This window comes from Panthera tigris, chromosome B4, assembly GCF_018350195.1.
Source record: "Panthera tigris isolate Pti1 chromosome B4, P.tigris_Pti1_mat1.1, whole genome shotgun sequence".
Lineage (NCBI taxonomy): Eukaryota > Metazoa > Chordata > Mammalia > Carnivora > Felidae > Panthera > Panthera tigris.
In genome coordinates, this window is record NC_056666.1 from 111,724,291 (window position 1) to 111,750,424 (window position 26,134).

The 26,134-nt window shown below is 40.2% G+C and overlaps 1 long non-coding RNA gene across 4 annotated transcripts in view; it reads right to left on the bottom strand.

The window, feature by feature from the left end:
- Positions 1-26,134, bottom strand: part of LOC122240408 — a 79,044-nt gene that overhangs the window by 39,873 nt on the left and 13,037 nt on the right. For all 4 annotated transcript variants that reach the window (XR_006220128.1, XR_006220127.1, XR_006220126.1 and 1 more), the window contains exon 3: positions 23,731-23,899. This is a non-coding gene — a long non-coding RNA (uncharacterized LOC122240408). The remainder of the gene's footprint in view (positions 1-23,730; positions 23,900-26,134) is intronic.

Below are 26,134 nucleotides of genomic sequence, written 5' to 3' on the forward strand. Positions count from 1 at the left end.
GAGGAACTTTAGTTATGTGCACGCCAACAATATTGGTTGCATAGCTAGGATACATGTAGTGGGTCGTTTGGTCTGAGAGGCACTCAGAGTTTGGGTGCAGACTGATTATTAGGGCATCACGTGGGCTGTCTACACAGGGAAGCTGGAGAGCTTCGGCAGTGCCTTTCTCAGGCTTTTCCAATGCTCTAACAGGCTGCAGTTTCTAAATTGGTCTGCTATGCAATGACTGGCAGTCCTCATCGTCATAGGACCATTCCCACTGTTTTTTTTTTAATTTTTTTATTTTTTAACATCACCCTGGTCTGATTTAATGATATGCGGGAACTTGTGCTAGTTACTTATCAAACAATTTATGAGCTTTTGGCTGAGCTCTGTAGCCACCATCTGCATGGAGAGATGCTCTTTTTTATTTACAGTCTTGGAAAGGGGAAATTCAGAGGGTTCTCCTTGGCCTTTCCCACTATGATAGCTCCTACCCTGCAGGACTAAGGCTAGATGTGAGAGTTATCCCAATAAGTAAGTACGTCTGTCCCAATTATACATTCAGAAAGTGAGAAAATAACCACCCATGTGTCTATGGATTCAGTGGACCTGCTGTGGGCTGGATATTGGCCAGAACTCCGTTTATGTCCTGGCGCCATATGTCCCCATTCAAACAGGAGGGTCATGACTCTTATGTTCAGTAGTCTTCCAAGTGTACGAACATTGCCCTTTTCCCAATGTACAGTCACTGGCATAAAGAGTCATCGTTACTTTTGGGACTAGATGGAGGAAAATCTTTACCATGTTCATTTGTCAAGGTACTGCAAGATATTTCCTCCTGGGAACACTGCTTTTTCTACAGTCAATATAACTGGGTCTGAAAATTGGTTTGGATACAGAAATTGGACATGTGTGAAAGATAGAAGGAACCCTCAAATGTCTACGCTCTAATTCTTGGAACTTGTGAATATGTTATGTTCAAAGGCAAAAGGGACTTAACCAATGCAAGTTATGAAGCTGGACTTTAAAATCAGGAGGTTATCTGGGATTACCTAGACAGCCCTAATCTAATCATACCAGCCCTTTCAAGCAGAGAACATTCTCTAGCAGAGTCACAGAGATGTGCCAGAAGAAGGAAAGAAAGACACAGAAACAGGGGAGTTTAAAAGATTCCAAATGTTATAAGGACTCAATGAACTGCTGCTACGGGCTCTGAAGTGTAAGATCCCACATGTAGAGACCAGAGTGACCTTTAGGAGCTAAGAGCGACTTCCAGTGGACAGCCAACACACAAATGACAACCTCAGTCCCACAACCGTGAAGAACTAAATTTGGCCAACAACCTCAATAAGCTTGGAAGCAGATTCATCCCTGGAGCCTCCAGAAGGGAATGCAGTCCTATCAACATCTTGATTTGGGTCTGGTTAGATTTTAAGTAAAAGACCTAGCTGCGCCTTGCTGTACCCACAGTTCAGACCTATGGAACTGTGTAACAAACGGCCCTATCCCAATGTTATGATGTCATTATTTCCCAATTAGGGCCCTGAACTTCACAGCAGACCTGTACTGTTTGACAGTCGAAACTTTCTTTTAGCTCGGTTATTCTAATGATTAAGTCTCCAGGCTGTTTTTCAGTGTTCTTTCCCTTCCCTCTACAGGAAATGAGAGCTTTTACGCATGCTACCAAAATGGCCCTCTGACTTTCATATTAGCTTTCAATTGGTGATTAATCACTCTCAGCTTGTTATCATTTTCTAGAGAGTCAATTAAACTGAGAAAAAGCTACTCAATTTCACTGACCTTATAATTAACCGTTTTCCCCATATTTCTCAAACTATTGACAAAATGCACCAGCTAATGCACTTATTCTCTTCTGCTGCTACACTAGTATACCATTCCAGGTCACATTGGTGGAAGTTTTAAAAGATGTCAGACTATAACTTTGTGCCAGAGGCTATCTGTGCCCACAAAATACCAGTCTCTGTTGCTATCTGGGCAGCAAATGATCCAGTTACAAAACCCCTACGTATCTCCTGCTTCCTTGGATCGCTCCTGATAGCAATTACAGGTTGAGTTCCATAGTCAGTAGAGTCTGAGATGCAGTGTTTCATGCAGATCATGAAGCAATGCCTTGGTACCAACTCCTGGGAAAGGGAGGGGAAGGAAGAGGGATCAGGACGGGAGAAAAGTCAAGAAGCATTGCATGTCCAATAACAAGCTTGGGAGATTCTACAGGAAACTCTAAAGCTAGCCTGGCCTTCAGTTTGTCCCACATTGAAGCAAATAACCAGAACTTTATGCCTTTTATTAAATATCCATTCAATGAGGAACCCCTGAAAGGGGCACGACTTTGGCCAAAGTGGCTTTCTGCAGCTGAGTTAGTCCCTGGAAGAGTCGACAGCTAAACACTCCCCTTCTCTCTTTCTCCAGAACAAGCCCTTCAGGGAGGCAAACAGTATGCTGGACACAAAGCTCTGCCAGGGACACAAAGGTAAGAAATGTCAAAATTTCAGTCTGGGGGAGGAATATACACATGATTTTGTCACATCAGAGTTATAATTAAAGAAAACACAGTGTGGCGTTATCCTGAGGTAGGTGTTGAGGAATGAAAAGAAATTATCCAAGAAGAACAGTAACAATATTCCAGACAAAGCATCATCATGAAACATACAGACATGGCCAAACTTCTTCGTTAGGGATCTCAGGCAGTTTGGGTTGTGGACAGTTACGTGTGTGGCCTCAGCTTCTGTATTTTAAAGAGAACTAGTGGGCACAATCTAGAGGATGGATTAATTGAAACGCTTACAATGACTTCGGATACTTGTGATGGTCATGCCTAACAAAAAAAGCCACTGCAGGTTTCTGAAAAGGTAACTGACTTGATCTCCAAAATCTGGCTAAAAAGCAAACAAACAAAGTCAAACAAACAAGCAAACACCGTATCATGATGTCAAGTGGATCATGGGACAAGAAAGTGAATGTGAGAAATCAGAGAGCTATTAAAATAGGGCAGGTAACCTTCTTACAAAATAATGTCGCTAAAGAAGGAAATTTTGTACTGCAGGTTTGCAGATGGTCCAAAGATCATGTGCTTCTCTAAATTCAAACTAATTTCTTTCAGATTACCAGCACCTTTTTAACTAACCCCTGACTTGAGGTTAGTCACATGCTTATCATGTGAAATATTCTCTATCTCAGTATGAACTTTCTCTTATTTTTACCATGACAATCTCTAGCAATTAAATCCTTATTTTTCATCCCATACCACTGATACTAAAGGGTGAATTTGGACAAAATAAAAGGGGCCAAATGCACAACATATGGCTGTATCCCAGTGTTCAGTGAAAAGAACACTAAAAGGCACACATGATACAATCAGAGGCCAAGAAGAATAGAATTGTGTGGTGAATTGCAATGGTATTTTGCTTTGAGATCTCTATTCATTGAGGAAGATTGAATCTTGTGGGCCTGACCCCGAGGACTATAGATATGGAGAAGTTGTGACATACATCTGGGTACGGACTGTCTATGATTTCTCCTTAGTGGAGGTCAAAGTGGCTTGAAGGGCAAAAGTAACAAATAAAAAGAATGTCTGAGGACTCTTCCGTCCTGAGCTTAGCTAGTATATTCACAGCTAAGAAAGTAGGTATGTAGTGTTGTTTTATTTTTTTAATGTTTATTTATTTCTGAGACACAGAGACAGAGCATGAGTGGGGGAGGGGCAGAGAGAGAGAGAGACATAGAATCAGAGGCAGCCTCCAGGCTCTGAGCTGTCAGCACAGAGCCCGACTCCGGGCTCTAACTCACTGGACCATGAGATCATGACCTGAGCTGAAGTCGGTCGCTCAACTGACTGAGCCACCCAGGCGTACCCCCCCCCCTTTTTTTTTTTTGGTAGGTGTGTCGTGTTAACCTTGAACCTGTAGGAACAAGTGAGCTAATCTCTTCCTCCGGAAATAAGATTAGAATCTATAACACTTGGCCAACTCAGGAAAGAGCTGAGAAGACAGATTGTTGATGGACTTCCCAAAACAAGTTGGTCTTAAAAGGACGCCTGGGTGGCTCAGTCAATTGAGAGTCTGACTTCGGCTCAGGTCATGATCTCACGGTCTGTGGATTTGAGCGCCGCATGGGGCTCTGTGCTGACAGCTCGGAGCCTGGAGCCTGCTTCAGATTCTGTCTTCCTCGCTCTCTGCCCCTCCCCCGCTCATGCTCTGTCTCTCTCTGTCAAAAATAAATAAACATTAAAAACAGAAAAAAAAAAAGAGAAGATCCCTAGATCTTAATTATCCCAATCACTAAAAAGATGTAATTATGTGATGTGACAGAAGTATAAATTGTCACTACAATGGCAGACATTATAACATATAAATGTATCCAGTCAACATGATTCATATCTTACATTTACACAATGTTATATGTTATACATATTTCAATTAAAACAATTTCTAATTAAAAAAAAAAAAGAGGAAGACCATTTCAGGAGCCAGAACCAAAGAGGAAAAGGAACTAAGAGATTCTCAGTAAGGGAATCACCAGTTAAGCGGATCATCTTGGGATAAATCAACCAAATTCTCTGTCTCCTTGGTAAAAGGAGTCTTTCAGATTTCTACAGAAAGACCATTGGGCAAGGGCATCCATCATCAGTGTGCTGGGAAGGTTGTGCTGTTGCCAGCCGTAAGGAAGGAGACTTCAAACAGCTCTAATTATTGAGGGAAGGCCTTTGGCAGGATGTGAATGTTGATAAGGTTGTGAACACTATGAGGAACAAGAGGAACTTGTTACAGAATGACCCAAAAAGGATCAAATGAGTATTTAAAATACATCGAAAAGAAGCTGAGTTCTTAAAATCAAAACCAGATGAAAGCACATATCTTTCATGAGTAAAGATACTCATATACTGTAAGTGGAAACCCATAGGAAGCTCTAATACCTTATTTCTCCTGTTTTCTCCTCCCTCATGTTGTATCTGCTTCTCTACAACACATCAGCCTTCTCACTATCTTAAGCTTCCTTGTAACTTCAGTTTGCACATCATGGCTTCTTTTGGGCTTTTTCCCTGTATCATAACTTTCCACCTTAAACTCCTACCAGTAACTGGAAAACATTTCATGTATTTCTTATTCCAAATTTAAGTTTATGGAAGCAGAAATTGGACAGGCCTGAGTCATCTTTTCAAGTCAGGCCACAGAGGTCACTGTTGCCTACTCAGCCTGTAGTCAAGGGACCATTTGTTATGTACACATCAAGGAAAAAGGTTTTTTTTAGAAGTGACTATAGTCAAGGAGGATGTTCCAGCCAATATCTAAGTAGCATACTGGCCGAAGTTTTCATATAGTGCACTCAGAATCCTTTGATAGTAGATTCAGGCCATCCATAGCTTCCTTTGTTCATGCCTTGGGCATTATAAGTAGAAAAGTCCATTGACTAGATCTCAGGAATAAAGTGTTTTTTCAAATAAAAGAGAAGTTTTTATCCCTATTCCTGAACACCCTCTTCCTCACACTTTTTAAAACCTTCTCTAGAATGATAAATCTGGAAGCCCCATGACCATCCCCAGGATACCAAACAATGGTCTTTAGGAAGATTAAGCTTTCACTGCCCTCTAGTGGAGTGGAGGAGTCAGTTTTGTTGCTAATAATAACTGGGGTTCAAGTTTGAACATATAAACAGGATCCACCTTATTGTCCAAAAAGAATCATAAGGAAAAAAAGAAAGAAGAGAGGTGTTTTTTTGGTTGTTGTTTTGTTTTGTTTTTTATAAAGGGGTAAAAAAAGGAGTTTGTATGGGATACCAAAATAGCCTGGGAAGAAAGGAAAAGCATGGAGGAAAGCCTGAATGCTGAGAGCCCCAAGGTTGGAGAACACGTATGAGTTAAGCTGAGGCCCAGAAGTTTCCAGGGAATGAAGCACTGTCTGAATGACAGGAGCTGTGTGAGAACTAAGTCCTCATTAGAGGATGACCTACATGGTCTTCACCTGATGGGAACGCCATACACATCAGCCATCTGCTTTGAGCACCATCAGATTTAGAAGCACCCACACCCAAGTATGTGTCTGGTTTACTGCCAAACCCACCCCAACTCCACGTTTTCCCAAGGCATGCTCTCTCACAGTGCCCATTTGGCTCTAAAATCATTATCTGGAATGTAATTCAGTGCTCAAAAGCTGATTTCATGAACTGTACTATCAACATGGACCTCTAGACCCCAAGTTCACAGGTGAAAGGAACTTCTGCACAGGTTTCAGAATGATGCAGTAAAAACACTGTGACATTCTAGCTAAGATATTGGAAAACGGATTCCTATGTTCTATTTCAATATTTTTCTTGGAGTTATTCAACTGAGTATTATTTGCAGCCAAAATAACTGGATGTAAGTAGACCTTGTTTTATAGACCTAATGTAAATATGTGGCTTATGCTTGTCCTTCACAGCAGAAAAGTATAGACTGTTGAACTGCCATAATTATTGCAACTTATCTGCAAATAGGCTATGAAACTACTTAGATGAGTAAGTATGGACTGACTGTTAAAACTAGAGAGTAAATGCATATTGATGCATAACTTCCAACTGTTACAAGGAAACTAATTCTACCCGAACCAACAAGGCTTGCCTGTATACCATGGGGTTTTGTGGTATATTGAATGTAAGCTGAGTACATTGTATCAATGGAAGAATGTACACCATTTTTTATGGTGGTGATCCAAATGATTCGTGCAAAAAAACATGACATGTTATATTATCTACTAGGAGATTTCTAGCCTGCGAGAGTCAATCAAATATTTATGAATACTATGCTAGAGATATATTGTCAGAAAAAAAATGATGAATAGCGCTTTCACTGGGCATTATTGAAAATTGCCCAGAGGAGTCACCAAAAATGACCCTCAACCATCTATTCCACTGTTTTAATGTTTATATTTTACATGGCAGTGCAAGGAAAAGACTCTGGTATCTTCACCGACTAAGAAGTTAAACTGTGAAAAGGATCCCACTGAATATATGGATCAGCCACAGTCCCCAAAGAGATAAACACCTTATACCACAAGCAAGATTCAGGGAACATATCGTATTGATGTCAAATCAGAGTGTTATTGGCAAGCACAAAATAGGTAAGCCAAGAAATATTGCCCCAGTTCTGTTGAAGACCTGATGATAACATTCTGTGTTTTGAAGAGAATCATATGGGATCGATTGTTAACTCTCTGGCATAAATTTCTGTTTAAATATTAATTAGTAAAGAATGCAGTCCCTTATCACTGAGGCAAGGGAAGGTGGCCCTGCGAAAGGGAGAGAGAAAGTCCCTCTGACAGTGGTTTTTAAGGTCAATATACATCAGCATCACCTTGAAGGCTTGTTAAAACATTACTGGGGCTCCACCCCTGGAATTTCTGATTCAGTGGGGGTCAAGCCCCAGACTGCATTTCTGAGTGCCCAGTAAGGGTGATGGTGCTAATTTGGGAAATTATATCTTGTAAACCACTGCACTTGGCATCACGTTGGATTTACTAATTTTGAAAACTTTGGAAACAAGTATGTGGCGGTGACATACATCGAATTGGAAGTTGGAAAGGAATGCTGACGACTGATTCTCTACCGACTTCTAATCTAATAGGAAAGAAAAAAAACATATGGATATTTTTCTTATGTTCTGGTTCTTTACATACATTATCTCATTTAATAAGCATAGCATTCTTGAGCAAGCAGAATTCAGTAACCTTTATAGTATATAGATCATAAAATGTATAAAGCCCAAGGATTCTGTGGTAAAAAACAAAACTGTGTTTGTATCATTTTCCACTCAAGGAAACATTAGTCTGATGTATAGGGGAATTGGAGAAAAAAAATCAGCTCCTCACCAGGTTTTTATTCTAAAAAACCTCGGTAAGTGAAAAGCGCTCATAAGGTATACTGAAACTCTTTCCTTCCCCTCTTTCTACCAATATATTTAGTAGCATGTGCACCATACCAAGATTATCATGAAAGATGGGACCACAAGAATTCCTGGGACCAGATGGAAAGAACTGTGTCAGCTGAGTTAACTGAGAACACAAGGAATCTGGTGGGTTTCTCTTTGACTTTCAAAATTTGGGTTTGAATTATACTTGCCAGAAACAAACGAAACAAAACAAAATTCAAAACAGGGATTGGGGTAAGTTCATGTCTCATACTTCTCAATTCTCATTTAGCCCACTCTAGAATCTACTTCAAAGATTGCTATATTTAGCAAAATTAATATCTGTCTTGAAGCGGTTTTAATGGGATGGATCTCTGCTGGGTAAAAGCTTGTCACGTGACTGAAATCTATCCAATCACAGCACTTTCTTGGCTGCAGCGATTAGGTTAACTTGACTACTTTCCCCGCCTGGACTTTTCATGTGGAGGGAAGGGAAAATTTGTATCTTTCCATCAGTATTGCAGGTGGCCATTTTTACAAAGTGGGAGAGACAGCACGTTAATCGAGCAAAGAAGAGACAAGCAAAGCTAAGAGATGGACAGAAAAGAGGATCCTGATGTGAAGCAGAAGAAAGCACCCTTAGAATAAAAACGTGGTCCACAGTGCCTGTATTCGAATTCCAAATTTTCCACATACCTTGGGCAAGTTACTTGACTTCTTTGAACCTCAGGTTATTCATCTCTAAAATAGGTATCTCCTAGGGTTGTTGTGAAGACTGAATGAGTTGATACATATAGAATATATATTTAAAAAACAGGACACTGTCTGAACACACAGTAAGTACTATATACGTGTTGGATATTTTTGACATTCCTTGGTCCCCTATTCTACCCAGTAAAGGAGTAAATAGGCCAAAAAACTTATACCTGCTACTATCATAATTGACATACACAATAGATGCCCACATTTCTCAATCTGAAATGTTGTGCAATAATTACTGGGTGTATTAAATGCCAGATACACTGAAAAAATATATAGTATTGTTAGAGTGGTATTACTCTATATACATTTATAGAGTTGTGCTTTATTTTCTTCAAAATAGTAGCTACTGATCCCTATTTAGTAGTTTAAATGTTACATATTGATGCTATCAATTGGGCAAATATAAATCATGAGTAAAAATATTGTTCAGTCACATACTATATCCTAAAGAATAATTAATTTCTCCTTTATAAAATAAGGAGTTTAACCAAATTAACTCTTATGTAGGTTTTCATTATTAACCTTCTCTAGAATTGCAAATCTTTATTTTTTTATTTTATTTATTTATTTTGAGACAGACAGAGACAGAGAAAGAGAGAGAGAGAATCCCAAGCAGGCTCCCACTGTCAGCGCAGAGCCCCATGCGGGGCTTGAACTCGTGAACGGTGAGATCAATACCTGAGCCAAAATCAAGAGTAGGATGCTTAACCAACTGAGCCACCCAGGTGCCCCTGCAAATCTTTAAAAACATACTTTTAGAATTATAGAACTTTATTACAAGAAGACATGTAAATTTCGTTACCCTGTTTTAGATTAATGACAGAGTTTGAAATGACTTAGTATGATTTCTTCAAGATTGTCTGACAATGGCAGGTACTTGACTTAAAAACTGCCAGAAAAGGGACAGCTGGGTGGCTCAATTAAATGCCCAATCCTTGGATTTGGCTCAGGTCATGATCTCATGGTTCGTGGTTTTGAGCCCCGCATCAGGCTCTGCACTGAGCATGGAACTTGCTTGGGATTCTCTCTCTCTTTCACTGTCTCTCTTTCTCTCTCTCTCTCTGCCCCACCCCGCTGGCGTTGTCTCTGTATCTCTCAAAATAAATAAATAAACTTTTAAAAAAGTTGCTAAGAAAGAGGAAGGCGAGAGTTAAAATGGAAGTACAGTCAGGTTAAAAAAAATGACTTTAATTTTTTTGGAAGGGCAGAGACTAGAGGAAATTGAAGGCAGAAGGTCAGGAACCCATATGAGACTGTTAAAAAGAGCATTGTAGGAACAATGTTCTAGAAGAGAATAGAATGGTGTGGTTTACAATCCAGGTGAAATAGTTACCTTTATTTTTATTAATAAAATATTGTGTTTTGCAAATAAAAGATTAGTTGACTGGCTGTTGCAGCCTCAGTTACTAGAGACACAGGGCATCCTATAATTTTGATTCTTTTTTTTTGCTATGAATTACCTTCCAATGAGCCTCTCTAGTTCTGCAGAGTGGTTTTGATACTCTAATCCATGCGAAAAGTATCAAGTATTAAACGTCAAACAAAAAGAGGAACTCAATGAAACCACAGCTATTCTCAGGGGAAGAGCAACTGAAGGCCTCTAAATTGAGACCATCTCCCATCCTAGGGCAGTAAAATGACAATATCAGAATAAGTTTCCAGGTGTCTTCCCCTTCGTAATATGGCCCTTAAAATACCACATGCGCGGATAACTGAAATCATAACGAGTCGTGCGGGTGTAAGACCCAGTTCTCAAAGCAGAGAAAATTAAAATATTTAAAGAAACCCTCCACGGACTCTGCAAGCAAAATGTCTTGTCTGAGAAAACAATCAAACAAACGCAACAGTTAGTTGTATTTAGAGGCATTTCCTCTTGTGAATCTGAAGAAAAATTTTAAACAGATACAGATATGCGTCGGTGCACAGACATGAAGGAAAGGGGATACAAGCATCTGTGCTAAGATGCTCCTTCACTCTATTCTCTTCACTGCTTCATCCTTATTATCATTCCTATTGGCTCCCATTCCTAAACGCTCCCAGGAGCGTTTCCACTCTTACTGTGGACCTAGTTCACCCCTTGCGTCCTGTGAATAGTTTAGCTCTAAGCTCCTGACCTCAGAAGGCACTATTTGGCATCAAGATCATTCTTGCTTCTGAGCCCCGTGTCTCAGGCTCTGCCTGATAATGCATCGACTTTCTTTGGAACTGAGTTCTGAAGCCTCATTTTTCTGGTCCCTATCCCATATTCCCTAGACTATATTTCAGATCTCTTTTCTATGACTTCCGGATTCTCACCAAGTCCCTCAAGGTGGATCTGTTTTACCCTCCTGAACCTCCTTCCTCATACCGATGACCTAAAATACTTCATTCTCTTTCTCTCGGACTAGAAAGTTCTCAATTATAACTTTTTTTTTTGCCCCACCGTAACACATGTTAGAATCTTCTGGTGTGGATTGGTTTTCAGCCCGAGCCTCCTTTTAGTTTCTTACAGTGTTAGCGTCTCAGGCCTTAGTGTTGATTGCTTATGACAAATAAATGCATCTCTGTAAAATAAATCTAAATACCAACTATACGGATTGAAGGAACCATGAGATTGAGGACTTCCAGTTACCCTTCAGCAGACCTAGACTAGGAAGTATGGAAAATTCACTGGGGAATTAATTATACATGAATAATCAGAGTACCAGATAGTGGTGAAGGCCAGCTAAAAATGGAAAGCAAGACTCTAATTGTTCAGTTCCCTGTGGTTCTGTATCTTTCCTAAGGATTACTCTGTGGGCTTGTTAGGGGAACTTAGGCCGTGGTTACTAGGAAGGAATTCTGACTTGGACTTGACATCAGTGGCTTGAAAAGTTTCAGGAAGACGAGAGCTTTGATTGTGCTAGTACTGAAGTAATTGAGCCAAAAGTTTAGGAGAGAAAAAAGGTTACTGCTATAGAAACCTCTGTTATTTTAAGATTCTAAATGCTTTAATTATATTATTGCTTATTAGGTTGCAGAACAGCTGAGTAAGAGTATTAAACTGAAAGTAACCTATGGTGGAAGAGGGAAGGTGCTGGGTTGGAGATCTCAGAGGAGATATGACACCTTCTAATGGTTACTTCCAGCATGATGAGTCACAAGACAGTAGTTCTGTGCAGAATAAGTAGCCTTAAGGAAACTGGGTGCGTCAGCAGGTGAAATTGGTGCAATGAACAAGCTTAAGGAGAAACATGTGAGGAGACAGCAGCAAGAGTGATTCTAAAAGATTGATACCCCAAAATGAGATGGACTGGATCTGGTAAATATATATTGTTTAACATGATACATTAAATGTCCTTAAAAGTAGCAGTACGGGGACACCTGGGTGGCTCCATAGGTTAAGCATCCGACTTGGGCTCAGTTCATGATCTCACAGTTCATGAGTTCGAACTCTACCTCAGGATTTGTGCTGACAGCTCAGAGCCTGGAGCCTGCTTCAGATTCTGTGTCACCTTCTCTCTCTGCTTCTAACCCAACCCCCAACTCCCTCTCATGCTCCGTCTCTGTCTCTCAAAAATAAATAAATGTTAAAAAATTTAAAAAGAAGTAGCAGTATGAAGTACAGAGGAGGCTGACCCCTGCCATAACTTCTAGTTTGTCATTAGAGAAAAAATAAAGGCAGGGGAGAATAGGAGTGTTTATCTATCTGCAAGACAGATAAAGGTGATAAAGGAAAGGGGTTCAAAAATAGTTTTGGGGGAAGAGAGATTTACTTATGTATTTTTATGTTTTTACCCATTATGAATGCGAGAGAATAGGATTAGATAGGATGAACCAATGCCAAATAGGTTCCGTAAGTAGCAAAGGTATAGTTGGAGTTGCCTATCTATGTAACAGAAATGACAAAAGAATTGAGGTGGACAAAGGGTATGAGACAAAAGCAATAGTTATGATGGGGTTGCCTGGAAACACTTTTACACAAAGCAGAGGGTGAGAGGGTTTGGATATCGGCAAGAACAAAAGACGGAGTAGAATTTTCGTTAAGGTCTGAAGTTGTGAATTAATGCCGAAATAAGACATCTGTCAAAATTTCTTCAGTGTTCAGCAATATTTTAATTAGCTTGCCTTTTGTAAAGTTTGTTTCCTCAAGCTATCAACTTTTATTTAATTTTGCCTAGATCTGTAACAAAAAAGAACAAAAGTCTCTTGGAAAAATTCTTGGAAAGTACAAGGTACAAATTGTCCTCATTCAACAGTTTTAATACATATCTGCATTATAATTTGCCTGTATTATAAAACCCTTGCTTGGTAGTAAAGCCTGGAAAGGCATGTTGACTCTGCTGTGAGACGGTCTATGGCTGGATCTCATACACATTTTTAAAAGGGCAGAAGTGAAATGTAATTTTCATGGCTTGAAGCTCTGAAAGTTTTTCTTGCCTGTGCTGTGTCTTCAGTAATACAGCACCCTTTTATCGGTTTAGAGAGTTCAACCGATAGGCAGACGGCGGGCTTTAAGATCACGCCCACTGAGTAATAATTAGAAGTTCAGTTTGTGTTTCTGAAACTGCATATTGAGTCACGTCCCAAAAGAATCAAACTAAACACTGTTGTTATTTTATAACTTCACATCCACAAAGTTGTTTCAAACATGGCCTTACAGAAAATGTTTATAATCTGATTGTGTATATGCAATAACAGAGGACTGCTTGAAAGAACCATTCTTTATAATCTTTTTCACAATAGGCGTACATTAAAGTAGTCCCTTGTCTGTAGCAAATGTTTGCTGAAGCCACCATTCTTCGTAACATACTTCATGTCTGAGCAAATCTAGGTGGTACGGAATGCAAAAAAACACTGGTTACACTTTGGTAGCTTTCATATACACCCAAGGCAGTTTTCAATTAAGTTTACTCTGATATTAACATAGATAGGGCTTCAAATTTACACGTGTCCTAATATTTTACTTAAAAGCGAGCAAACAAACCTAGACTTATTCCATGTTTGGTTGCTTAGTTTTATGCAATTCCTTCAAAGGAATCAATCCTGTCAGGTTCCCATGAGCACCGAGAATTGTAAATCCAACATCATTCGGGGCTGGCTACTTGGGCAACACAGGACTGAACATTTGCTCGGGATATGGAAATCAGAAAAGCATCTGAGGGCGTTACATTTGATCTGGAACTTGTAGGCTAAATAAGATTTTGCTAGTATTTGGGAGGAGGTAAGCTCGTGGGCAGGAACGAGCAACAGCAGAAATGTTTTACAGATCTGAACCTACATTGCTGGGTCTGAAAAATGCCAAGTGCCCCAGAGTGAGCTCAGAGCCAAGGGTGCTGGGAATGAGAACTCAGGGGGCTTTGACATTGTGATAAGAAAGGAGGGACCGCTGTAGGTATTTAAGCAGAGGAACAAAACATTATAGCAACGTTTTCAAGATCACTCTAGCAGATGAATGGAGCATTGATGAACTGAAAGAAAGTCAGGAATACCAGTTAGAATCCTAGTCTAGCAGGCTACATAAGAAATAAATAATAGGCACCTGGTTAAGGCAAAACAAGGAAAGAGCCTTTGAATTTTAAGAGCTCTTTCCACTGCCCTCCACCCTCATTTTCTTCCGTTTCTCCTTAATTGGGGGGGGGGTTAGTTTTTCCTTCCTGATTTCTAAATGAAAGAGTTTCCACCCGTTTTTCAATCTATAACTGACCCACAAAATTACACCGAGAATTCAGTGAGACAACACGTTTAAACACATGTATGTATGCTATATATTTTTATATACACATTTCTACATGTGGGACATATTTTGATTGCTTTCACTTTTTCGTGAAAGGATTTTCACTTTATAGGATTTAAGACTGTTTTTTAAGCAGATGTCTTTCAAATAACCAATCCTATTCCAATTTCTCTCATGACCCGTACCCAATTTGCCAAGTGTCCACTTGTGTATTTTCACTTACGTATCTGTTGATACTTTGAAACTCAACTTGTATAAAATGGAATCCAGTCAGGCGCTTCTCCTGAATTTCCTATGACCATCAACCCGTTCTGCCCATAGAACTCAGCTCTGTAAGACTTAGCTTCCCGTGTGTGCAGGCGCAACAAAATGTGCCACGTCTGCCCCCTTTCCACTACTCCTGCAGCCACCTGTCCCTGGGCTTCAAAATCTCCCTCAGGATCTGCATCCAGAATGATTTAACTGTTCACCTGCCTCTTCCAGCCCTCTCTCAAAAGATGACACTTCCAAAGGTGGAGCGTTCCTGCTATTTTTCCTCTGCTCAAACACTTCCAATTGCATTTGAGTGCAGCCTTCTTTTCTAGTCACATTTCTTGCTTCTTACCTTCACAGAGTCTGCACTCAAAGCAAGCTGGATGCTTTCTCCTCTGAATGCCTCATGTTTTCCTGGCTTTGATCATGTTCTTTCCAAGGTTAGCTCAAACATGATCTCCCTTATGATCTCCCTCGTAAGCGTTTTTAGAGATTTCCCCCACTACCAAGTATGATTTTGATCACCATTAAAACTCCGTAACACTTTAATCCCTTCTCTTTATGTCTCCTTAATATACATCACTGTAAACAACGGTCTTACCCTCACAAATCCACTAGATTGCAAACTTCCTGTGGACAGAGTCTGTGCTGCCCATGGTCGATCCTAGTACAAAGCCGTGCGTGAAGAAGCAGTTTGTTAAGCATCAGATTGACTTAGTTGTATTGAACGTGCCCTCACAGCATGTATTTTCCTAGTCTGGGTGCAGCTGCTTCATTTTAGGTGAATGTGCAGCATTTGCCCATTTTCGTCATCATCGTCACCGCCATTATAGTCACCATCGATAAAGACTCATTGAAGATCTACAAAGACAATTCACGCCCACTTTGGTGGAACTGTACGTAGTTGGCACAGATTCCCTGCCGACACTTTTCACTCGAGGACTTCACTGGCAGCGATGCTCAAAGGTAAGCATGGGTTGGCAGTACTGACAATGCGCTGAAATCACGAAATGCCAAGTTACCCTCCATACTGAGGAAAAGTCGAAGTTCGGGCACGGCCGTGACTTTGTGTGGAGACAGGGTTCTCTTCCGATTAGTTTAGCCTTGTTAATTGTGAAGCTTAGCTAACATCCATATCTTCCCCAGAAATCACAGCACACCCTTCTTGCACTTTGCAGCGCTCCTGAACTATGCAGACTACACTTTGGGCCCATGTTAAGTAGAAAAATCAGCAAAGCACAAAATACAAACGCACATGGCACTAAGTAGACCTCAGAAAGGATGCTTGCTTAGAGTAGGAGAGCTGAAATAAGAAAGTAGGGGAGTCATCTTGTCGGACCTCAGCTGGGAATGTGCGGGTTGGTCGACTTAACTTTTCACCACTCTGCACAAGCTTGTGAATATCCACAAAAGCACCTGGATATTGGTCTTGGGGTCACAGGTACATGTTAGCATGTAGGCAAATTCACAAACATGGAATCTGCAAATAATGAGGATCAATGGTACTAAGGGTGATTAACCACTGGCCAGCCAAAGATTAGATAATATTTTATTAGTTCCTTAGGTTGAAATGATGTTTATAAAGTTTCTTATGATTCCTCAGCTTGCATTCTGTACTAGTGATGAGAAGCTGTTTATAGTCTCCCCATACATTTACTATCTTAAGTCTCTAAACTTGTAATTGTATAGTAACTACCCCGTTCCTGGAAGGCTGGGCTCCCGTCTTCTTCATTATTTAATTCCTATTTAATCATTGCAATTCAAGTTAGCATTACCTCCACCAGGAAGCCACCTACTGACCTCCCTCTGAATGCGTGCATTTCTCTATTTTGGCTCTTGAAATATTAAGAACTTCTTAATAAAGCTCATGTTTAATAATTCTGTGCCCATAATTCCATCTAGCACATGCCTGTCACATAGTAGGTGCCAACTATTGTGTTGAATTGAATTAAACCAGGAAGGGTATAGGAAGAATTGCCAATTCTTTGGAAAAAAAAAAAAAAGAGAGAGAGAGAATTCAGCTTGAAAGTGTAGAAAAAACAACTAAAAAGAAAAAGTAGGATTGGATTTACCAAGCTCAAATGAAAGTACAGTGAGGAACAAAAAAACAAATTGAATTGATTTAAGAAAGACTTTGTGTGCTCAAATACCAAGGGGGAAATGGCTTAAAACTCATCATTTAACACAAATCGTATGATTCAGCAGCATAAAGCAATTTTTTAAAAAGCTAACATTATGCTGGAGTATATTAATAGGAGTATGACAAGCTTATCATGAGTAGTAATCTTTCTCCCATATTTGGCAATAATCAAGCCTTTCCTGAAGTATTTATGAGAGTTGTAGAGAAATTGGAGCTCATTCAAAGAAAATCTACAAAAATGAAAATGAGACAATTATAAAAGATGAAAGGGACTCTGGGCCTCCAAAGAGGTCAGAGAACAGCAAGGAGGAACGTGAATTAGAACTTGTCTTCAAGCCCAGTCCAGTATTTGGCACAAGGTTCAGTAAATAACTCATCGATTAATTAGAATACTGTATTTGAGGCTCAAAAAAGACAGAGATCAGTGGTCCTGTATTCGTATAGTAGCCAAAACTGGATGCAATAGATTAAAATTTTAGAAACAGATGAAAAGTTATTTGAAGGAGAATCTGATGGCACTGAGTTATTAAATACTGGAATAAACTTTAGCCAGAGATCTTGAAATATTCCTTCATATGTAACTGTTAGAATCACTTAGATGACAGCCTAACTTAAGTCCAGTACCGTCCTAACAGAATTATAATACTTACTGGTATATTCCACTATTTTTCTGATCAAGCAGTCTGTGACTATAGTTTTATTTAGTCTACTTAACCTGTGTCCATAATGACTGTTTTTGTGTTCCCCACCTTTACTCTCATGTATATTGTCCCAGGGATGATGAAGGTAAGTGTCTTCATTTATTTCCTTCTTCATATTCTCACCTGGTAATAGATTTGAATCAAGCGACAGAAAGAAATAACTCTTGATGTAGGAAGTTGGCCACATTTCTTGAAGAAATAGTAAGAGTAATGATTATTTTTATAGCATCTATTAAGAACTTAAATGTTCCGTTTACTAGGATGGGAGTCTTATAAGCTTTCTCTCATCTAATCTTAACAAAAAGTTTCTGAGAAAGATACTGGTATAATGTCTTTCATGGATGAGGGAAATTAATTGTTAAGTGAGGAATTCTAAGTCACAGGAATTGAGAGGTAGAGTGGGGATTCACATGCAGGATCTTTCTGACTCTGGAATACAGGTTCTGAACCTGTGTTATCCTAGTTTATTCATTCATTGATTTATTTACCTAGTTATTGAAATGATATTTGTTGAAGCGCCTACTGTTTGACATGATTTTTGTTGGTGGTGGGCATAGATTGGGTTCCCAAGGAAAGAACATCTGAGATGGAAATTTGCTTGCAGGAGGTTTATTGGGCTGTACTCTAAGGAACAACAATTAGAAAAAAGTGAGAGAAGCAAAATTGGGCAGAGGGAGAAGATGAATTGTAAACACGTGGTTGCACAAAGGGCCTTGGCCTGTCTCCTGGGAGCTCTTGAGCTAGATGGCCCCTCATGGTTGTCGCAGATTGTGGGAAGGGGTCTGGTTCTTCATCGTTTCATTCACTGGTCACTGAGTGGGGGCTTCTCCAGGGAAGGCATTTACCTTGGTGAGGCATATCTCCTTCATCCAAGAGCAATTACAAGAAAGGAACTCAGGGGCGCCTGCGTGGCTCAGTCAGTTGAGCATCCGACTTTGGCTCAGGTCATGATCTCATGGCTCATGAGTTCGAGCCCTTGTCGGGCTGTGTGCTGACAGAGCCTGGAACCTATTTTGGATTTTGTGTCTCCCTCTCTCTCTCTCTCTCTCTCTCCCCCTTTCCTGCTTGCACTCTGTCTCTCTCTCAAAATAAATGAACATTAAACAAACAAACAGAGCAAAACAACAACAACAGCAACAAAACAAGAAAGGAGCTCAACCTCAGGACACTCCCCAAAAGGATACAACAGTGAAAACACATGAGTGCCTACCTCCACGATGTTTATCTATTAGTGGAGAAATGGGAGATGTCATCAAAATAATATATTCTTTTTCCCTGTGGCAGATGGTGATGTGTTGCAAGGAGAAAATAAAGCAAGGGAGAGAGCAAGTTTGGGAATGAAGCAATTTAGACAAAGCTTTGTTAAGAAGGTGACGTTGGAGCAAGTATTTGAACAAGACGAGGAAGAGACACAAGTCGATGGCTAGAGACAGAGAATTTCTGTTGGAGAGAACAGTCCCATGCAAAAGGCCCAAGAAGGAGCATGACTGCAGTGTTTGAGAAAGAGCAAGGTGAGGGAAATGCGTGGGGATGTACACAGCTGGCCAGTGTGGCTGGATTAGAGCCTGCAAAGCACAGACTCCTAAGAGGTCAAAGCCAAAGAAATATCAGGAGGCAGGACCCCAGATAATGCATAGGGGTCTATGACTTATTAAGGACTTTGGCATTTGTTCTGAATGAGTTAGGAAGTTATCTGAGGCTTCTGAACAGAGGTGTGAATGATCTGACGAATTTTAAATGGCTCCCTCTCATGTGTTGAGAACAGACTGTCGGGCGACAAAGGCAAAAATAGAATAGGAGTTAAGCTATTGCAGTGGCCTAGGCAAGCCTTGGTGGTAGCTTGTGCCTGGGTGGCAACAGTGGAGGTGGTGAGAAGTGACTGATTCTTGATACGTGTGAAAGGTGGAGTCAAAAAAATTTGCCAATAGGGCTCTGCAATTTACTTTTTGGCCTTAAGCAAATTAGTTAATTTCTTAGAGCCTTACTATCCTGGCCTTAATATGTGGAATAATAGGTCTATTTTATGGAAGCGATTGTGAAGACTGAATGGAAAAATCTATGTGATGTGCTTGGCCTGGTGCCTAACACCAAATGGATGACCAGTAAACAGAATGAATGTCCGGTAAACACTGTGTTTCCCCGCCCTTGTCTCCCACTCTTCATCCATCGGTTGTTACTTGCATTGCTTCATCTCGTCTTGAAATACATACTCTGAGGTACCCAGACAAGCCTTATTAACACTGATTTGTAAATAAAGGCATATAATGATTTAAATGACTTACATGAAACTGCACCAAAAATTAATGAAAAGATCTCTGGATTTAATTCCTGTTGCAATGTGCTTTCAAGTGTCGGGTATGGCTTCTGACAAGCTGGTGTTTAAATCCTTTAAAATATCTCATAAATCTCATAAGAGGCAAAATTCACCCTACTTTTTGGTGGATTTTTAAAGTGTGTTCTTCAAATTTTAAATTTTAAAGGTTTCTTTTAAAGAAACATATGTTATCCCAGCTGTCTCCATCTAATAAAGCAGCCACTGACATAAGGGAAAAAAATGGAATGTAACATTTCAGAAGTTCTCCAGATACACTGAATACTATGAATGCAGTGAAATCAGGTGAACATGCAAGTAAGGGAATTATGGAAAGGTAAAACACCCTGCAATGCATGTAGAGTCCCAGACTTTCAAAGGCAGTACGGTTTACAACATATAGGTTATTAGCAAGTCAGACAAATCACAGGTTATCGGGGCTCCTGGGTGGCTCAGTTGGTGAAGCGTCTGACTCTTGACTTCGGCTCAGGTCACGATCTCAGGGTTCGTGAGTTTAAGTGCCAGGTCAGGCTCTGCACTGACAGTGCGGAGCCTGCTTGGAATTCTCTCTCTCCCTGTCTCTCTGTCCCTCCCTACTCTCTCTTTTTCTCTCTCAAAAATGAATAAACATTAAAAAAAAAAAAAACAGGAAAGAAAAAAAAAAAGAAAGGGGCACCTGGGTGGCTCAGTCAGTTAGGTGTCTGACTTCGACTCAGATTATGATCTTACAGTTCGTGAGTTCCAGCCCCACGTCGGGCTCTGTGCTGACAGCTCAGAGCCTGGAGCCTGCTTTGGATTCTGTGTCTCCCTCTCTCTCTCTCTCTGTCCCTCCCCTCTTCACGCTCTCTCTCTCTCTCTGAAAGATAAATGAAAATTGAAAAAATTGAAAAAAAAAGAAAAATCACAGGCTATTAAACAAACATGCTGGGTGTTTCTGCTATTGATATATTTAAAAATCACGTGTTTAATGATAAGATGTTTTTATAATGTTTCATTTTAACAAAATTTGTAATGTCACTCCTCTATCTTATAATCTCTAGGTGAATAATTATACAAAGAAGCCAGTACATGTCCCTGCCTGTTTTACTTTCTCATGGTCAGAAGTAGAAATATTGTAACAGTTTATAGAATACCATTGAAGAATTTTATTAAAAGTCACAATTGTCAAAATCAACAACAACAAAAACAAAAGAAAAAGAAAGGAATCCATACAGAAAGAAAAACCCTTCGATTTGCTATCAATTAATGCTATGGTTTCAAGTTGTGTCAATAACTTGAATAAGACTATTTTTCCTATAATTGACAAAGCTGGTCTATTACTCATTGTATGATTTGTGTTTAAAAGTCAGTTTGGTTTTGGACACAGATCTTTCTAATCTCACTTCGCTTGCAGGAGGGCAATAATAATAGGACTGTGAGGATCCAAAGGAAGAGCGAGGGCTTCCTAAGCTGCCTTCCTCCTCCACATAGTCTTTCCTCTTCCAGGGGAGATCCAAATAAAAACCTAACGAAAGGACAATCATGGGAACCTCAACAGAGCCTCAGAGAATCACCTGGGAGGCTTGTCAAACATGCAGATTCGTTTACCACTTGCAAACCCTCCCAAATCAGAATATCCAAGGTGGATATCCCAGAAACCATATTTTGTAAGATCTCTGCATGATATTCTCACTTACTCAAGTTTGGGAAGCACACATTCTAACTTCAGAAATAACGTGAACAGGTCACCTGAGTCTTGCCGGTCCTCAGTTTCCTTCGCTGTAAATTGAGGATAATTATAGTCACCTCATAAGATCACTGCGAAGAGTAAATTAGATAAAACCAAGGCGAGACATATGAAGCATGGAATGTTTAGTACTATTTTTAATCATTGTTAGTGACCCTGAGTTCCTGGTTTTCTGGGCTGATGCAACCAAAAACAACAACAACAACAACAACAACAAAGGATTTGAGGATATTTTCAAGAAAGCAGGTCAAGTGATAGATGGTGAAATTTAGACATATTACTAATTAAAATGAAGCCAGGAAGGATTTGGCAGAGTGAAAGAAAAATGAGTGTTGGTGGGTCTGAGAGTCTCAGTGAAATCTAAGAAAAATGTGTAGTGGGCAACCATGGAGAGGGCTGGCAGGATGGAGTGTGGAGAAGAAAGTGCGTTTTCTTTCCTCCAGTTTCTAGAATGGAAATTGTGTGTGTGTGTGTCTGCGTGTGTATGTATAAAACAGTTGGAAATGTGATAACACTATCAAAAGCACATGACATCAACTACAGAAGTACTAAAACATGAAACATGAGACAATTTGATATGGGACAATTTAAAACCCTGAGGCCCAAATCAAAACCTGCTCTCTACTCCATCGCAAGAAGCCATTCCCTTGCTCGTCCCTAAAAAGTTGTGCTTCTCTTGAAGAGCTGCTCTTCAGGGCTAGAGAACAAAATAAGAGAAGAGAGTTGCCATAGAAAAGGAACATTTAAGATTTTACTGGTCTTGTGGCCCCTGATTACGGCAAGACTGAGATATGACAACAAAATTAAGTGACATGGCGGACACGAAGACAAGTAGGGTGGAGGCCAGGGGCCTGTGAAATAGCTATTATGGCATGGGTTTCCAGCAGAGAGAGGGGGTTTGGCACGGTTTGGGGTGATGAGGAAGATTGGGCTCTGGAGACGATACAATGATCCCTGCAAGTTGGAGAGTGTATGGGTGCCTGATCGATGAAAAGGAAAAGTGTGGAAGGGCCTTGGTCATGTGCTTGCTGTGGTGCTTACTCACATTAGGCTGAGAGTCATGGTTTACAAGTGGGCAGCATTGCAGAGCAGGAGTTATGCCTCCCACCCTCACGCTGGTCTTCATGAACTTGAGAGAATAAGCAGTGTATGTTCAGGCAGCTTCAAGGGAAGCCGCGTTCCTTGGAGGAGCACCGGATTTAAGACAGAAGGTTCCATGTGAGAAAAGACAGAGATGCTGGGAAGGCCTCCCCTCATGGGGCAGGTGAGCTTCCAGAGTGTGCTCCTAATGCCCTCAAATGGGGCCTTGCTCTCTAACACTCTGTGGACATTGCCTTGAAATTCTTATAATCTTACCTTTCAAGTTGTTTTGTAAATGAAATCTGATGGGACGATGGAGAATGTGTGAGAGCTTAGAACCTCGGCTCACCTATTGTCCTGCCTCCCTGCCTCCCTGGACAAGGCCTCAGCCACCTGCTCCCCGCACCCCACTACCCCTACCGATCAGTGACTGTTGCTGCCCCCACTGAGGGCCTATGTATGGACTTGGGGATGAATAGGGGGTGAGGAATGCAAGCCCCACACCGAAAGTGCAACGGCAGGGTCTGGGCTCCCATGAGGTTCTATACTTGTACCTCACCCAAGGGAATAGGACACTTAAGTATCTTTTTAGGATACCCGGGTGGCTCAGTCGGTTAAGCATCCAGCTCTTGATTTCGGCTCAGGTCATGATCTCACAGTTTGTGAGTTTGAGCCCCACGTCGGGCTCTGTGCTGACAGCGTGGAGCCTGCTTGGGATTCTCTGTCTCCCTCTTTGTCTGCCCTCCTGCTTGTGCTTTCTCTCTTTTTCGAAAATAAGCAAATAAACATTAAGGAATGATTTTTTAAAAACCACTGTGACTGGTTCAGAAAGAGAGCACAGAAGAAAGGAAAGAGCTTCTTCCCCTGCCTTTTCATGCAAGGGGCCCTACGTTCACATTTGCACTTGAGCCCTACAATTTCTGTAACTGGCCCTGACTGGAGGTTTCCAGAGGTAGCAGAGGAAGATCACAGAAGGAGGGCAAAGGAGGGCAGGACGAGAGAGAGGGGACATCAGTGGGACTCTAGGTGAGGGCAGATAAACAAACCGCAGGGGATGATGGGCTTTGCCTTTTGGGCAGTGGCCAAGGCGAAGATTGCGAGAGAGATGGAGCTTACCTTGTCAAGGATCCAAATGGAATGCCGGCAGAAGTTTTAGTGTGAGTGTCCTGAACCCCAGTGCTTACCTTTATTGCTCAGGGCACCAATCAGAAAGCTGGGAGGTTCTCATAAGTTGGTTCAATAAATCCTCTCCCGGAAGCTTCCAAGACAAACCACTTCAAATCGAAACTCCTCTTGCTGAATACAGCAGTGTGCTCATGGTGTGTGGGGTCAGGTCCAGGCCAAAGGAAGGCACTAGGGACAGAATTTGAGTCTTACTGTAAACGGCTGGACATAGCCAAAGCTTACGGGGCTTACGAAGGAAAAACAAAAGGCTTTGGGGCCTGGGTTTTCAGTGACCAATTTTAACCCCAAAGAAAGACCTTAACTCCTTTGAGGTTTATCTGTAAAATGGGGATGGTGATCACTTTTGCTTTCTGATGACCCAGGTTTGTTCAAAATATCAAAGTATATAAAAAATGCGAAAATGCCTTGCAAATAGCTATATAAATATTAATTGGTACTTTAATTCTATATTCTTTTTTTTTTTTTAAGGATTACTGGATCCTACAAATTAGTCTGTGACAGCATTTAGGAGAGAGACACTGGAGTCATGCTTCATCATTGTGAGCCTCACATCTCTGGAAGGTTAAAGCCTTAGGGTGGAGCTCTGAAAATTTTAAACACAAACAGAAGCAAAAGGTGAAGTTCCAAAACAGAAGAAAGCTAAATTTATATATACAAATGGCAAGTGTGGCTGGATGAAGGTCCCGAAAGACATCTATTACCCAAAGAAGGTGGGAAAGGAAAGAAAAAGTCCTATCTTTCTGAATTGTAGAGTACTTTCCACCTCATCCATTTATCTACATCAAAGGAGTCTTTTCTGTGTTATTGTCTCTTTCTCTCTTTTTTTTAATTAAAAAAATTTTTAATGTTTATTTAGTTTTGAGAGAGACAGAGAGACAGAGAGTGAGCAGGGGAGGGGCAGAGAGAGAGGGAGACACAGAATCTGAAGCAGGCTCCAGGCTCTGAGCTGTCAGCACAGAGCCCAAAGTGGGACTCAAACTCACAAACCATGAGATCATGACCAGAGCTGAAGTCAGATGCTTAACCAACTGAGCCACCCTGGCGCCCTGTCTCATTCTCTTTTTGATAGATTATGGAAGGATCTAAAATGGAAGTGGGATTAGCACTATTTACCAACTTTTCCTCATTCATCAATGGAATACCCACAAAAGAGCAATTGTGGATAGTGTGGAAAAAAACAAGTACCAATCTAAAGAGATCAAGGAAGCATCAGATTAAATAATAATGTCAGGGTTTTAGAAAACAGGTTATAGACAGTCCAGAAACTAAAATCTGAGTAACATGTTTCCGTCACCTCTTAACAAATCAAAATCTTAGCTTAATTCAAACAAATGTGTTTGAAACATCTTTTCTCAAACATGTATTTAGAATTTTAAAGTGGATAATACCCATCTCTTCAATTTGTTAGATTTTGGAGACAGAACTTAAAATCTTATGGTGTCCCAAATCGTAGTTTTTCGTCTTGTGGAGATTAAAATAGTAGCTAGAGTAAGGTGTAAATACTGGGTGCTGATATAGCTCAATTCTCTAATTAGGTGGGTGTGCTGGCGTGGCTTCTTTGAAAATATCGCCACCTAGAGGAAATTATGAATCAAAGCAACATCTGCAATGCACCACGGAGACTGCATAAGAGAAGTATGACATCTGTAAGAAGACAAACAGGTATTTCAGTGAATGAGGTGGGCCACCTAGGAAACGTATTAGGTCGCGGGTCTACTGGTGTATTTTTGCATAATTTAATTAGTTTATATATCTATTTGTATTCCTAAGTAACATTAAAACTGCATATAGCTTTTATTTATGCATTAGGGATTGACTTCTAATTTTTTTGTCCATATCCGGAAATATTTTTAGAAAATAGATATCCTGATATTTGACTACAGGGGTAAAATTTACATTTTGGGAAAATTCTTCAATTTAAAAATAATCAGTAATTTAATTAATATCCTGAAAATGTTTAAGAGGCTAACATACTAAGGATTTTCTATCTCAAGTCTTAGAAATTAACAAACAAAATTCCTTAAAGTCATTTGTTTCTGAGCATTTATGACTAGGTTCCAAATCATAGCAAGTAGGGCAGGAGGTAATTTAGTTGGTTGATTCGAATAAAAATGGGATAATTTTCTTTGCTTCAGTTTCTGATGTTTTTCAATCATGGCAATTTCTGAAAGCATATTTAACATGAAATATGATCTATGCAGTAATCTTAATATGCTATGTAACAAATACGGGACCTTGAAAGCAACAGATCTTTAAGGTAGGTTTAAATGGATGATTTAGCAGCTATGAGAGATTTATATCCTGTTTAAAAAAAAAAAAAAGAAGCTGCCAACTTCAAAAGTTAACTCTCTTAAAAAGTCCCTAAAGATGATTTTATTTTAAATTGTCTTCTGAAGATAACAA